Here is a 10,593-nt window from a genome sequence, read left to right as displayed (position 1 = left end):
ATTTGAAGGTCCTTGAAGACCCTCCATATTGTTCTCCATAGCGGCTGGACCAATTTACATTCCCACCCACAATGTATGAGAGTTTCCCTTTCACCACACCCCTGCCAGCACTTCTCATTGAATTTTTTTAATCTTTGCCATTCTGACTGGTGTTAGGTGGTATCTCATTGTGGTTTTGATATGCATCTCCCTTACAATGAGGGATGTTGAGCATTTTTTCATATGCTTTTTGGCTGTTAGTATGTCTTCCTTAGAGAGTTGTTTATTCAGCTCATTTTCCCATTTTTTTAATTGGGTTCATCATTTTTTTCTGGGTAAGCTGTTTGAGTTCCCTGTGTATTCTGGTTATCAGTCCCTTATCTGAGGCACAGTTAACAAAAGTTCCCTCCCATTCCAAGGGTTGTCACTTCACACTAATTACAGTGTCCTTTGCTGTGCAGAAACTCCTTAATCTGATGTAATCCCACCTGTCTATTTGGGGGATTATTGCCTGTGCTTTGGGGGTCTTGCTTAAGAAGTCTTTGGCTATCTCAATGTCTCCCAGAGTTTCCCCAGTGTCTTCTACCAGTAGTTTTATAGTTTGTGGTCTTAGGTTTAGATCTTTGATCCACTTTGAGTTGATTTTTGTTAATGGTGACAGATAGGGGTTCAGATTCATCTTTCTGTAAGTGGATACTGTTTTTCCCCAAACATACAGTCAACTCATCTTTGACAAATGGTATCAGTCAATCCAGTGGGAAAAGGGAAACCTCATTAGCAAATGGTGCTGGGAAAACTGTTTTTTGTTTGTTTGTTTTTTAAGTTTGTTATAGGGCACGTGCACTCACCAGAAAGAGAGGGAAAGTGAGTAATCATCCCCCAGGGGGATGGTCACACTGCCATCCCTTTTTCTCCATTCTCCTCATAGGATTTTGAGTATGGACACATATATGCCCATAGTGTTTCTCAAGCTGCTGAGTCAGACTCAAACCATCTTGTCAGCGATGTGGGATATAGTCATTTTTAACATCATCCAACTGGCTGGTCTAGTTCTGTGTTCTTTAGACGATAATAGTTTGGTGCTTTTTTTCCCCTTTATTCATAATAGAGCACATTCGCATATGCACATATGCAAGAGAATGAGAAAGACAGGAGCTTCTCCCAAGGGTCTGGTCACACAGAAATCCCCTTCTCCAGCCCTCCAGCCTATTGGGTGGATCTTGGGCATGCTCTTCCAGGCACTCACACACATACCTGGCATATCCCAGGCTGTCTGGGCCATGGATTTGAACCCCAGTTGCCGTGTAATATCTAGTTTCCTTGAGCAGCTGTATCGTGTAAAAGGTCCCTCGGGCCTTTTCACTATGGCAGCTAGTCTTCATGTTAACCATACAGAGCAGCAGAGCTTACATCCCCAGCTGGCCCTTTAAATCGAGTTTGTGCCCATTCATCCTACAAAACCATTCTCTTTTTTTTCAAGTTTATGTTGGCTAGTTTCAACCCTTTGTATTTCCATATAAATTTTAAAATGAACTTACCTTTCTCTAAAAAGCCTGGGGGCCAGCAGGTGGCATGGTGGTTAAGGTGCTGGACACTCCCATCTGACTGACCATAGTTCGAGTTGTGGACCTGGCAGCTTGCTTTCTCATTCTTTCTCTCTCTCTGTCTCTCTCTGATCAAATTAAAAAATAAATGAATGAATAAATAAAATAAATAAATAAATATTTTTTAAAAAATAAAATAAAATAAAAAGCCTATAGGGGGACCAGCAGTTAGTGTAATGGCTATGTCGCTGGACTCCCACGTAGCCAACCACGGTTCGAGTCCCGGACCCAGTGGCTTAAATTCATGCCGGGCGCGTGTGCATGCATGCCCAAGATCCCAAGAGGAGAATGGAGGAGAAGGGATTGCAGCATGGCCAACCCCCTTGGGGGGTGATTTCTCGCTTTCTGTCTCTCTGTCTCTCTCTGTCTGTCTGGTGAGCACATGCGCCCTATAGCAAAAACCTCTCCAAAAAAAAAAAAGCCTGTAGGGAATTTCATCAGGTACAACTGACATCTTAATATTAAATCTTAAAAACCAACTATATCTATATATGGTATATGTCACCATTTACTTAATTCTTCTTTAGTTTCCCTCAGACATAGCTTAAAATTTTTAATATATAGATCCTACAAATCTTTTGGTTTTTATCAATGTTTTTATATCTTTATATCAAAGTCACCTGAACTCTGTAGATATCTTTTTGTCCTTTTTTTTAGTTTTGCTTTCAGTTGTGTGTGCTCCTTTAGCTTTCCATCTGGTGTGTAGAAAGATGGGCGCTGGAGCAGAAGGGCTAGAATCCGACCTCCTTCTTCCAGCTCTGTAAATGTCTTTATCTATACTCTTTGGAGCTTTGTTTCTTCATCTTTCTCTGTTGCTCAGGAGAGGAGGGATTACTGCAATTCCCGGGATCTTGTTTCTGCTGTAATACAGTGAAACCAGCACAGCTCATCAGGGTGTAGATCCTGCCTGTCCCAGACCCCAAATCATTCTTAAGGAAGACTTGAGCAATGATAGCGGTAGCCTCTGGATTCGGGCATCCTAACACAAGATCAATGCCGTGGTCCTCAACTTTGCCCTTCCAAGGGTAGCTTCAGAGCCGCAGCTTTACTAGTGAGTCAGGTTTTAGATGTTCTGAGAGTCGCAACCAGCAGATGGCATAATAATTACGTTGCTAGACTCCCACATAGTCGACCATGGTTCAAGTCCCAGACCCAGCAGCTTAAACTCACACCAGGTGTGTGTGTGTGTGTGTGCATGCCCAAAATCCCAAGAGGAGAACGGAGAAGGGATTGTGGCATGGCCACCCCTCCCCCTGAGGGTGATTTCTCATTTTTTGTCTATCTCTGTCTATCAAGCACACATGCCCTATATCAATAATCTCTCTTAAAAAATTAAAGAAGTAAAAAAAAAAAAAAGATGTTCTGAGAGTCATTTTGGACTAGCCTAGAAACGAACTGTACATCCACTGCAGTTGCACACTCAGTGTGGGTCCCAACTCAGAAGGGCCCCATATGCGAGGTGAGAAATCTGGGGTAATGTTTCAATTTAGGTTTTGTAAGTGAAGTCTGATGGGACAGTGAAGCATCCACCAGGGACTTGGAGCCTGATTTGTGTGTGGTATTGCCTCCCAACACTCTATGCTACCCTAAGACGGGATCTGGGCTGCGTATCCTTCCCTCCTGGGGGCCTGAGTGTGGCCAGAGAAAGGGTCAAGGTCCAGCACACACATCCCATAGTGTTCGCCAGGCTGAAACACTGTGGCACATTGAGCACGTGATGCATCGGGGCAAGCGTCTTGACCCAGCTCCCTACCTCTTTTTGGTGTGAAAGTTGCATTACTCAGTGTCAAGCCCCTTGGGAAGGGGAGATGCCCAGTTCAATTTCTCTACCTCTGGCCAGGGCACACCAAGTTGCTCCAGTGGCTGTGGGGAGGGGAGGAAGGAAACCAGCTGCCAGAGGCCGCATATGTGAGCAGGTACCAAGTTCCAGGTGCCTGAGTGACTGTATTTATGCCATGAGTGTCTGTTCCCCAGGGAGCACTGCTTAAATAGCAAATTAAGAACACCATGATAACCCAGACACAGTGGTGCAAGCAGTGTGTGTGTGTGTGGCGGTTGGGGGGGTTGTGCTGCAGCAGTGCGGAAACCACAAGGAAGACTAGGAGTCTGGTCCCTTGGCCAACCTGAGCATACCGTGCGCCCATAATCTTGCCTGGCTACAAGGCTGTAGGTGAGAAATGCATTGTGACGGAGCCCTCTCAAGGGAGCCTTTCTCTCTTCCCCTTCTCTCACTCCCTGTGTCCCATGAAAGTAAGAAAAAAACAAACACCACGATAGACCAGTGACTCAAGAGAGGCTAAGGCAGGAGGATGGAAAGCTCCAGGTTGGCCTGGGTAACACAGACTTTAACAACAACAAAAACCCTGCATGATTACATGTGCCTGTAGTCTCAGGGGGCTGAGGCAGGAAGTTCACCACGACATGGAGAGACCCTGTCTGAAAATAAACACCACGAGGTAGGAAAAGCCTTCTGTTTTTTATGTTTGTTTTTGTATTTTGCTATAGGGTGCCTCTACTCCCCAGAGAGACAAAGAAAAAAAATGAGAAAATACTCCCTGGGTGTATAGCCACACCACAATCCTTTCTTCATTCTCCTCTCAGGATTTTAGGCACTCAAGCACACAGCAGGTTTTTCAAGCCACTAAGTCCAGGACTTGAACTGCACAGTTGGCCATGTGGGATCTGGCCACCAGTCGGCCCATATATTGAGTTGTCAGAAAAGTTATGATGTGGGACCAGCAGAGTGTAATTGTTATGTCACAGGACTCCCCTGTAGCTGACCACAGTTCAAGTCCTGGTGGCTTAAACCTCACGCCAACACATGTGTATGAGTGCCCAAGGTCCCAAGAGAAAAATGAAGGGAAAAAAGATTCCAGTGTGGCCATCCCCCCTGGGGGGAGTGATTTCTCACTCTCTGTCTCTTTGTTTCTGTCTTTCTGGCAAGCACATACGTTCTAATGAAAAAAATCTCTTTAAAAAAAAAAAAAAGAAAAAAGAAAGAAAAAGAAAAGAAAATACATTTGTTTTTATAAAAAGAGAAAAAAGAAAAGTCATGATGCGGTTTTTGCAACAGATGGCGCTAGTTCATTTTTGGAAGCACTAGTCATTTGCATCTATGTTATTGCATCATTTGACAGCAGACAGTTCTAGCTTCATTCTTAAAAAAAAAAAAATTAAGCCATTTGGCTGAGTTTTGAAGATTTTACAACAAGTTGAAGATGGAAGACCGGGGCCAGCAGGTGGTGTGATGGTTAAGAGTGCTGGACTCCCACATGGCCAACTATGGTTCGAGTCCTGAACTTGGTGGCTTGCTCTCTCACTTTCTCTCTCTCTCTTTAGTTCTGTCCCTTTCTGGTCAAATTAAACTAAATAAACAAATAAAGTTAAATAAAATAATTACTTTATTTTTAAAAAAGATGGAAGACCAAACTCTGCATTTTCGCCATATTTTACTGTTTTACTTCCATAAAGAACGCACGTCAAGCCAGTAAAAAGTTACGTAGAGTTTACAGTGACAATGCTCTATAAGAATGTCAGTGTCAACAATGGTTTATGAAATTCTGTGCTGATGATTTTTATCTCAACGACTACGTCAAGGAGGCCCACTGAGGTCAATGACAACAAAATAAAGACATCGATCCAGTCAAACCCATGTTACACGACACCAGAGATCGCAGAAACATTGAACATCCAGCAAGCGTTCATGACAACTAAAGAAGCTGGAATACGTGAGCAAGCTCAATACTTAGGTTCCTCGTGAACTCAAAGACTTGACAGTATGTGTAAACACCTGTAATATGCTCATTAAATGTGAGGAAAATCAGCCTTTTTTAAAAAAAAACTTCTGAACTACACAACTTCTAAAGTGTTTTTTTATTTTTTTAATAATGATTTATTTTATTTTATTTATTCATTCATTTAATTTTTAATTTGACCAGAGAGACACAGAAGGTGAGAGTGAAAGAGAGAGGAAGTGAGAAAGCAAGCCGCCAGATTCAGGACTCAAACCCTGGTCGGCCATGTGTGAGTGTCCAGCGTGTTAACCACCACGCCACCTGCTGGTCTCGAAAATCAGTCTTTTTTGAAGCAACTGATAACTGGTGGTGAGAAGTGGATTGTTCACAATCAATATTGTATGCGAACTGTCTTTGTCCCCACGTAATGATTCACCTCAAATGACATTGAAAGCAGACATTCATCAGAGGAAGGTTATGCTCTCAACATGATGGATTTTTTTTTTTTTTTGAGGTTTTTGCCTCACCGCTTGCACTCATGGGGAGAGACAGAGGCAGTGAGAGGGAAAGTGAGAAATCACCCCCCTTCCAGTGGGGGATGGCCATACTGCAATCCCCTCCTCTCCTCCTAGGATCTTGGACACGCACACACATGTGCCTGGTGTGATTTTCAAGACACCAGGTCTAGGACTTGAACTGAGGTCAACCATATGAGAGTCTAGTGATGTAACTGCTACTCACTCTGCTAGCCCCAGTTTGGTGGGATTTTAAAGATGTTGTGTTTTTCATGCTCTTACCAAGGAACCAAACGATCAGTTAGAATATGGACAACTGGACAGTTTGAAGGAATCCATCATCCAGAAGCATCCAGAGGTCATTGATCATAAAGAAGTTGTGTTCCATCCCAATGCAAGACCACATTCAAGTTTGATCACCTGTCAAAAATGATTGGATTTGGGACCAGCAGATGGTGTAATGGTTATGTTGCTGGACTCCCACTTAGTTGACCGCAGTTCGAGTCTCAGACCCTGTGCATAATAAACAAGATCCCAAGAGGAGAATGGAGAAGGGATTGTAGCATGGCCATTTCCCCAGGGAGTGATTTCTAACTTTCTGTCTCTCTGTCTCTCCAGTGAGCACATGCACCTTGTGACAAAAATTCTTAAAAAAAAAAAAAATTTGGACTATGGATGGAATGTGTTGCCACACCTACAATATTTGCCTTACCTTGCTCCATCAGACTTCCACTTGTTTCACTCTCTTCAAAATTTCTTGGGATCAGGACCAGCAGATGGTGTAATGGTTATGTTGCTGGGCTCCCTCATAGTCTACCATGGTTCAAGTCCCAGATGCAGCAGTTTAAAACTCATGCTAGGTGCATGTGGGTGTGTGCCCAAAATCCTGAGAGGAGAATGGAGGAGAAGGGAATGAGGCATGGCCATATCCCCTGGGGGATGATTTCTCACTTCCTGTCTCTCTATCCCTCTGGGGAGCCCACACGCCCTATAGCAAAAATCTCTCTCCAAAGGAAAAAAAAAAACTTCTTACATGGTATAATATTCAATTCAGACGAGGCTGTAAAACAGCACATTGTTCAGTTTTTCGCCAATAAAGACAGGTCCTCCGGGAACCAGCAGTTAGCGTAATGGCTATGTCGCTGGATTCCCACGTAGTCAACCGCGGTTCGCGTCCCGGACCCGGTGGGTTAGAACTCATGCCGGGTGCGTGTGCTTGCGTGCCCAAGATCCCGAGAGGAGAATGGAGGAGAAGGGATTGCGGCGTGACCATCCCCCCTGGGGGGTGATTTCTCGCTTTCTGTCTCTATGTCTCTCTCTGTCTGTCTGGCGAGCATATGTGCCCTATAGCGAAAACCTCTAAAAAAAAAAAAAAGACAGGTCCTTCTACAAACAAGGAATTAGGAAGCTCACTGAAAGATGGCAAAAGAAACAAAACAGGCAATATATCATTGATTGAGCTTTGTTCTTTAGGTAAATAAGTGACCTTTGAAAAAGAGAAAAAAATGAGGCCAGCAGGTGGCATGATGGTTAAGGCGCTGTACACTCCCACATGACCGACCGTGGTTTGAATCCTGGACCTGGTGGCTTGCTGTCACTTTCCCACTCTCTCTCTGTGCCTCTCTGTGATCCAATTAAAATAAATAAATGAATAAATAAAATAATTCTTTAAAAAAAGAAAGAAAACGAGAAAAAAACATGACTTTTTGACAATCCAATATTTTAGTCTTTTTTAAGTTTATTTACTTTTTTATTTATTTAGGAGAGATTTTTGCTATAGGGTGCATGTGCACGCCAGGAAGACAGAGAGACAGAGAGGCAGAAAGCGAGAAATCACCCCCCAGGGGGGTATGGCCATGCTGCAATCCCTTCTCCGTTCTCCTCTCGGGATCTTGGGCACGCACACACACGCGCCCAGCATGAGTTTAAGCCACCGGGTCTGGGACTCGAACTGCAGTCGACTACATGGGAGTCCAGCAACATAGCCATTATGCTAACTGCTGGTCTCTACTTTATTATTTTTTAAACATTAATTATCTATCTGTTGTGATTTCAGGCTGCTGGGTCTGGGACTCAATTCTTGGTCTGCCATGTGGGAACTCAGTGCCTTAGCTGCCTGCTTCATGCCACCTGCTGGCTCCAGTTTTCTTTTACTTCTTGAAAGAGAGAAGTACCCTCGAGGAGTCTTGCCATGCGTGATCTTCTTCCCCCAGCCTTCTAGCTAGTCAGGATCTGGGATGTGCAGCTTTGGCTTATCTCATCAACTTGGGGTGCCCACCAGCAATTGACCACATGGCTTCTAGTACTGAGATCAGTATGCTGTTGACTGTCACTGAGGCTAGGTCTGTTTGAAGTTTTGTTTTTTTTTTTAAATATTTATTTATTTGCTTCTAGTTTTATCAGAGGGAGCGAGGGAAAGTAAGAAAGCAAGCCTCGAGGTCCAGGACTTGAACCATGGTTGGCCATGTGGGAATCTAAGCACCTCAACCACTATGCCAATGCCAGCCCTGTATTTGAGTTTATATATATATATATATATACACACACAATCCCACAGCATTTATTGCCAACTAGTAATAACATAAGGGTAATCAAAACAATTTGAGCCAAGTTTTAGAATTATATTCTCCACAAAGGGAATAAACTTCTCAGCAAGTTCTCACTTCATTTATCATTTCTGGTTGGATGGGACTAGCAGTTGGCATAACGGCTATGTTGCTGGACTCCCATGCAGTCGACCATGGTTAGAGTCCTGGACCTGGTGGCTTAAACTCACGCCAGGCGCGTGTGCGTGCATGCCCAAGATCTCTAGAGGAGAATGGAGGAGAAGGGATTGCAGCGTGGCCATCCCCCCAGGGGGTGATTCCTCGCTTTCTGTCTCTGTCTCTGTCTTTCTGGAGAGTGCACGAGCCCTATAGCAAAAACCTCTCAAACATAAATAAATAAATAAATATTAAAAAAATAATTTCTAGTTGGAGACACTTTGTAGCAGAGTTAACTCCTCTTAACATGATCCGACCCAGTTGTTTTCTTTTTCTTTTTCTTTTTCTTTTTTGGAGAGGTTTTTGCCATAGGGTGCGTGCGCTCACCAGAAAGACAGAGAGAGACAGAGAGACAGAAAGCGAGAAATCACCCCCCAGGGGGGATGGCAACGCCGCAATCTCTTCTCCATTCTCCTCTCGGGATCTTGGGCATGCACGCACACGCACCCGGCGTTAGTTTTAAGCCACCGGGCCTGGGACGCAAACCGCAGTCGAATACATGGGAGTCCAGTGACATAGCCATTACACTAACTGCTGATCCCCCCAGTTGTTTTCTTGACTTTGTTTTAGAATGAATTTTCTTTGCATCATCTAATACAAGGTTCATATACTCATCAAAACCAATGATACAGCCTTCTATCCGTATGTTCACTTGCTCATAGAGCCACACCTGAATCTGAGATCTATTCTGTAAGTATCTGAAGATGAGCCTGATGTGGGGCCAGCAGGTGGCATGGTGGTTAAAGTGCTGGACATTCCCACATGGGCCAGCCACGGTTCAATTCCTGGACCTGGTGGCTTGCTTGCTTGCTTTCTCACTTTCCCTCCTTCCCTCTCTCTCTCTCTCTAGTCAAATTAAAAATAAATGAATTAATAAATAAAATTAAAATAATTCTTAAAAAAAGAGATGAGGTTGATGGGCTGTACCATCACCTTCTGCACTTTCTGCAAGCCTTGGCAGACCATGGTGGAATCTCACAAAGGTCACACCAACCCACACACCCATATTTAAGATTTTTAATAACATTTTTTTTTTGCTGCTATTCAAACAAGGGGTCCTGTATTTTGCACAGGGATCCCACAATTTATGTAGCCAGCCCTGCTGAGAAGGCATACCATCGGCCTTTCTAACCTTTCTGGTATTTAATCTCCAGATGAATTTCTATTTTTTCCCAGAACATTGATGGCTACAGCTGCAGATTACAGAGGACAGCCGGGGGAGTGGGCAGTTGTGCAACCACTCACTGGGAATATCTCAGAGATTGTTAGAAGCCAGGAAAAGCACCGAGGTCCTATTTCATTAAGAGATGGGAGTGACCAAGTCGAAGAACATTTTAAGTATATTTCCTTTAGCAAATATTTATCAGATCCACCCATATGCCAGGCGCTGGGGATACAGTGGAGTCTAAAGTCAACTTTTAGATCAACAGAGAAGCAACACAGTTTTCTAGGGATGAGAACTGAGTGTGTGTATGGGTGGGGGGGGGTGGGAATGACAAAACCAAGACAGTTGCTATGCAGCAGAGTCACTTTGTATGCATGCTTAAGTTATGCAGAGTCAGCTACTAATATATAGGTTGACAATAAGCCAAAAGAGACAGCAGGGAAACATTTATTTAAATAATGAAAATAAACCTATTCTCCATCGTACTTAATAAACAGCATATTCTGCACGTGAGCATGGTACAGAGAATAATCTACTCTCTTTGGTCCTGTTGCTCACCCGGTTGAGAGTTGAATGCATTTTTCATACAACATAGATCCTAAACCCAAACCTAACACTGATATTTATCTAAAGCCACAGGAAGCTGAAGAGAAAGGACTGTGTCTGAAATAATGAAAGATGGCATCTTAGCTCCCAAAATGGTGCCATCTTAAGGTATTTTCAAAGATTTTCATTTTTTTTTCAAATTGCCAGAGGGTACATGCATTATCAGGGAGACAGAGAGGGTAAAAATAAAAGTCAGAGGGTTGGCAAGTGGCGTGGTGGTTAAAGGCA

The 10,593-nt window shown here is 43.5% G+C and overlaps 1 pseudogene; it reads right to left on the bottom strand.

Annotated features, from left to right (window-relative positions):
- Positions 1-8,800: 8,800 nt before the first annotated feature.
- Positions 8,801-9,560, bottom strand: LOC106733403 (small nuclear ribonucleoprotein E-like; annotated as a pseudogene).
- Positions 9,561-10,593: the final 1,033 nt, after the last annotated feature.

This window comes from Tupaia chinensis, unplaced genomic scaffold (genome assembly GCF_000334495.1).
Source record: "Tupaia chinensis unplaced genomic scaffold, TupChi_1.0 Scaffold143654_1, whole genome shotgun sequence".
Lineage (NCBI taxonomy): Eukaryota > Metazoa > Chordata > Mammalia > Scandentia > Tupaiidae > Tupaia > Tupaia belangeri.
The sequence above is the reverse complement of the archived record's forward strand: the minus strand, read 5'-3'. Positions and strand labels throughout refer to the sequence as shown.